Raw genomic sequence first — 6,098 nt, forward strand, 5'->3', positions numbered from 1 at the left:
TTTGGGAGGCCGAGGAGGGTGGATCACGAGGTCAAGAGATCGAGACCACCCTGGTCAACATGGTGAAATCCCGTCTCTACTAAAAATACAAAAAATTAGCTGGGCATGGTGGCACGTGCCTGTAATCCCAGCTACTCAGGAGGCTGAGGGAGGAGAATTGCCTGAACCCAGGAGGCGGAGGTTGCGGTGAGCCGAGATCGCACCATTGCACTCCAGCCTGGGTAACAAGAGCAAAACTCCGTCTCAAAAAAATAAAAAAGAAAAGAAATTCACTAAGTACAGTAGTGCACACCTATAGGCTGAGATGGGAGGATGGCTTGAGTCCAGGAGTTCAAAGCTGCAGTGAGCCATGATCCTGCCACCACAGTTCAGCCTGGGTGACAGAGAGAGACCCTGTCTCTAAAGGAAAAAAAAATTCATTGCATAACATCTACCTCATGGGTTCAACTGAGAATGAAGTGAGAAAACTCTGCAAATGAAACAGAGTAGGAATTTGTTGGAAACAGATGCTCAGCGCCGCAAAGAAAAATCAGCATTGAGGCAGAGGCGCTCTCAGCAAGCGATGATTACTTCCTGGACTGCAGGAAGGGCACTCTCACTAGCCACCTTGCCACGAGAATATAACGAACAAAGGAAAAGCAGACATATTTATCCCTTATGCATTTGGGGTCATCCTTACTGCTGTGTCTGATCTCGACTGGCTAGAGCCAGACCTCACAATTTAAACCAAAACCTGATTGGCTAACAACTTAAAACTTTTCTAAACAGGTAAAAGCAATGGAGGGCTGGGACATGCCTGTGAGCACGTCCAGCACAGATATCTTGGTTAAAGTACAAGGACCTAGAATGTACTACGTGTCTGTAAGCATGGCAGGTCTAACAGCTACATAGGATACAACTTAACTAAGAGTTATTATCACATTTATGATTTATTCTTTAACAAGAAAGGCAACTTTGAAGAGGAACTTTTACTTCCCACAGAACTCAACTAACATCCACTTCCCTTCCCTTCCCTCTTCCAAAGTAATTTTAAGGGCACAGACAGCTTAGAGCCTGGCTTCTGAACCAGAAAATGGGGAAATCGCAGTCACTGGGACTGGACTTCAGGCCAGTTCCTGTCCAAGAGCTGCCAGGGCCTTCCTTCTCGCTACGGTTGCTCGCAGGGACTGCTGGTCACTGCAGTCACTGGCATCTTCCCAGCCTTCTCCCTTTTCTTTCTCTGCCGCACCTGACCACTGGGACTGGGGCTGGGTGAAGAATTGAGGCACCCAAGGCACAACATTTAGGGAGGCCTCACCCTCAGGCTCATTTTTTTTTTTTTTTTTTTGAGACAGGGTCTTGCTCTGTCGCCCAGGCTGGAATATAGTAGCATGATCTCAGCTCACTACAGCCTCCAAGCCTCGGGCTCAAGTGATCCTCCCACCTCAGCCTCCTGAGTAGCCGGGACTACAGGTGCCTACCACTATGCCCAGCTGATTTTTGTATTTTTAGTAAAGACGGGGTTTCACCACGTTGGCCAGGCTGGAGTCAGGTTTGCTTTTCACCCCAGCGCCTTGCTGGCCTCGCTTCAGTCCTGGGCTTGCTTCTGAGGCTCCAGTGAGATGCAGTGAGCTTTTTTTTCTTTAGAGACAGGATGTCCAAATGTCATTTTTCTCCTGGTTCATCTTTTTTTTTTTTTTATGAGACAGGTGCTGCTTTTGAGGGTGCTTCTTCCTACATCCAGACATCATATTTTGGTGTTGCCTCAGTGTGGCATAGACTGTCTCTCTTTTCCTTCTGGGCACCCTACTAAACTACATTTCCCAGCTTCCTTTGTACTGAGGCGGTCTTGTTCTGGCCAATGTAATGTGAGCAAAAAGTATTTTTTTTTTTTTGTATTTTTTCTACCTGACCCGTAGAAATCGTCATCACAGAATCCTACTCTGCCTCTCCCATCCCATCAGCTGCTCAAAAGCAGAGCACTCCAAGGCTCTAGGAGAATGACAGAGCCACGAGGTGGAAAGAGACTGGCTTCCAAAATGACCATGTGGAAGGTCATGCTCCAAATGTCAGCAATGAACTGCTATTGTCATAAGCAAGGAAAAAACTTCTCTTGAGTTATACCACTGAAATGTGGGAGCTGTTTGTTACACCAGTTAGCCTGCCTGACTATTACACTCAGATTCTCTCTACAGCTCTCTTCTCAACCTACCCAGTGAATGACATAATTTATGTATCCATTCATCAGTACCACTATTTATTTATTTTTCTTTTCTTTATTTATTTATTTTGAGATGGAGTCTCACTCTGTCGCCCAGGCTGGAGTCCAGTGGCACAATCTTGGCTCACTGCAACCTCCACCTCTAGAGTTCAAGTGATTCTTCTGCCTCAGCTTCCCAAGTAGCTGGGATTACAGGCATATGCCCCCATGCCAGGCTAATTTTTGTGCTTTTGGTAGAGACAGGGTTTTGCCATGTTGCTCAGGCTGGTCTGGAACTCCTGACCTCAAGTGATCCACACACCTCGGCCTCCCAAAGTGCTGGGATTACAGGCATGAGCCACCATGCTCAGCTGACTCTTTTTGAGACAAAGTCTCATTCTGTCACCCAGACTGGGAGTATAGTGGCACAATCTCGGCTCACTGCAACCTCCGCCTCCCAGGTTCAAGCAATTATTCGCCTCAGCCTCCCAAGTAGGGCATGTGCCACCACGCCCGGCTAATTTTTGTACTTTTAGTAGAGACAGTGTTTCACCATGTCACCCAGGCTGGTCTCGAACTCCTGGGCTCAAGTGACCTTAGGCCTCTATTTCTGTCTCCCAAACATTCCTCCTAACATTTCTAAAAATGAGCTCACTGTTTCCTCCAAAATTGCTCGACCCCTGCATTTCCAGACAATGATATCAGCATCTCCTCAGTCTCTAGATAGAAACCTTGAAGTCTAGCCTTATTCTTCCCTCCATCACCTCAATAGCCAATTAGTTCTAAAACCTTGTTTTCTTTTCTTTTCTTTCTTTCTTTTTTTTGAGACAGAGTTTCACTCTTGTTACCCAGGCTGGGGTGCAATGGCTCAATCTCAGCTCACCTCAACCTCCGCCTCCTGGGTTCAGGCAATTCTCCTGCCTCAGCCTCCTGAGTAGCTGGGATTACAGGCACGCGCCACCATGCCCAGCTAATTTTTTGTATTTTTAGTAGAGACGGGGTTTCACCATGTTGACCAGGGTGGTCTCGATCTCTTGACCTCGTGATCCACCTGCCTCGGCCTCCCAAAGTGCTGGGATTACAGGCTTGTGCCACTGCACCCGGCCAAACCTTGTTTTCTGAATAAATCTTTTTTTTTTTTTTTTTTTTTGAGAGAGAGAGAGTCTTGCTCCATCACCCAGGCTGGAGTGTAATGGTGCGATCTTAGCTCACTGCAACCTCTGCCTTCCAGATCAAAGCGATTCTCCCGCCTCAGCCTCCTGAGCAGCTGGGACTATAGGATTACGCCACCACGCCCAGCTAATTTTTGTATTTTTAGCAGGGACCAGGTTTCATCATGTTTAAAGATTCAAGCAATCCTCCTGCCTTGGCCTGCCAAAGTGCTGGGATTACAGGTGTGAGCCATCACACTCGGCCAATAGATGTATTTCAAACCCAACCTCTTTTACTCTCCAAACTGCCACTGTATCTAGAATGGGCTAAAGATAATATTATCATTTCACACTTGTTCACAACATCCTCCTGGATGACAAGTTCAACTCAAAAGACAGAACTGGGCCAGGCGCTGTGGTTTGTGCCTATAATCCCAACAGTTTAGCAGGCTGAGATGAGAGGATCACTTGAGGCCAGGAGATTGAGACCAGCCTGGGCAACAGAGTGAGACCTCCCATCCATACCAAAATAAACCAATAAGGCCAGGTGCGGTGGCTCACACCTGTAATCCCAGCACTTTGGGAGGCCAAGGCAGACAGATCACCTGAGGTCGGGAGTTTGAAACTAGCCTGGCCAACATGTTGAAACCCCGTCTCTACTAAAATTACAAAAATTAGCCAGGCATGGTGGCGGGTGCCTGTAATCCCAGCTATTTGGGAAGCTGAGACAGGAGAATCACTTGAACCCAAGAAGTAGAGGTTGCAGTGAGCCAAGACCGCAGACTGGACAACAGAGCGAGTCTTTGTCTCAAAAACAAGAATAAGCCAGGCGCGGTGGCTCACGCCTATAATCCCAGCACTTTGGGAGGCCAAGGCGGGTGGATCACGAGGTCAAGAGATCGGACCATCCTGGTCAATGAGGTGAAACCCCGTCTCTACTAAAAATACAAAAATTAGCTGGACATGGTGGTGCGCACCTGTAGTCCCAGCTACTTGGGAGGCTGAGGCAGGAGAATTGCTTGAACCCAGAAGGCGGAGGTTACAGTGAGACGAGATCGTGCCATTGCACTCCAACCTGGGTAACAAGAGCGAAACTCCGTCTCAAAAAAAAAAAAAAACAATAATAAATACATAAATAAATAAAACTATGATTTGTGCCTGCATTTATTCATCCCTCCATTCAGTAAATATATACAGCTACTGCATGCTGGGCCCTGGGCTCTGGAGCCACGAAGAGGACATGTGGCCTTGGAGGGGATAACAGGCTGATGATGAGTAACACCCTCACATCTGGACAGCTGGATTATTCATGCTGTCACTCAGGGTGCTGAAGGAGGGAGAAGGAACACAAAGTCTGCCCGGGGTGGGGCAGCGAGGGCAGCGGCACTGAGCCACTGGCATCTGTGCTGAATCTTGACGGTTGAGAAAGAGTTAGCGGGAAGTCAAGGCGTTTGTTGTGGTCCAGCTCGGGGAGGCTGGCTTCAGGCAGAGCTCAGGCAACGCAGGGGCATTCCGTCGTTCTCTCCAAGGCCAACGCAGAGCCCACATAGTTTGACCGGGACCCTCGTTCAGCCAGGCTGGTGATGGCGCAGTGGGGCAGCCAGGCGCCGAGCTCCAGACTGGGCTGAGCATACAGGCACCTGCTTGAGGCTCATTTTGGGGAGCAAGTTGATCGTTTCCAGAATAAACTGGGTTTCCATTGTCTAATGGCCCTGCCCCAAACCTCCCAGAACTAGCCAGTCACCACTGGGTGGGCTCCTCCGCCTAAATTGCCTCTTAGGGTTTAAAGGTTTTCTCTCTGCTTTTGTTTGGGCCTGCTTTTGTTATTACTTTGGGAATTTAGAAACAATTGATTATATTCTTCTTCTTTCTTTTTTTGGAAGACAAGGTCTTGCTCTGTTGCCCAGACCAGAGTGCAGTGGTGCAATCAAAGCTCACCGCAGCCTCGACCTCCCAGGTTCAAGCAAGCCTCCCACCTCAGCCTCCCAAGTAACAGGACTACAGGTGTGCATCACTAGGCTCAGCTAATTTTTTTTGTTTGTTTGTAGAGATGGGGTCTCTCTATGTCGGTCAGCCTGGCTCAAACTCCTGGGGTCAAGCAATCCTCTCACCTTGACCTCCTAAAGTGCTGGGGTTACAGGTGTGAGCCACCATGCCCTGTGTTGTTTTGTTAATAGTGCTGTGTGATCTGTCTCCTGCCACACCAGTCTGAGCTTGGTGGCTCAGAGATGGGATCTGCTTCTGTTCTGTTCCCTCTACCCAAGGGCTGAGTGCTCTGAACTCACAGGAGTCACTTCTGCCTGCAGCCCTCAGGTAGCCCGTCCTCCCTTCCCCAGCTTCCCCTGCCCGCTTGAACATGGACAAGAGTCAGAAAAGGGGATGCAGGCTGGGCGCGGTGGTTCATGCCTGTAATCCCAGCACTTTGGGAGGCTGAGGCGGGTGGATCACTTGAGGTCAGGAGTTCAAGACCAGCCTGACCAACATGGCGAACCACATCTCTACTAAAAATATGAAAATTAGCCAGGCATGGTGGCACATGCTTATAGTCCCAGCTACTTGGGAGGCTGAAGCGGGATCATGACTTGAACTCGGGAGATGGAGGTGGCAGTGAGCTGAGACTGACTACACTCCAGCGTGGGGGACAGAGCAAGACTATATCTTCAACATTTTAAACTGCCCCCTTCACCCCTCACTTCCAAAAAAAGTACATGGCATATTTAGGGAGCAACAGGAATTTGATGGGACTGGATAGCACAGACTGTCTGTAC

The sequence above is a fragment of the Callithrix jacchus genome, chromosome 12 (genome assembly GCF_049354715.1).
Source record: "Callithrix jacchus isolate 240 chromosome 12, calJac240_pri, whole genome shotgun sequence".
Taxonomy (NCBI): domain Eukaryota; kingdom Metazoa; phylum Chordata; class Mammalia; order Primates; family Cebidae; genus Callithrix; species Callithrix jacchus.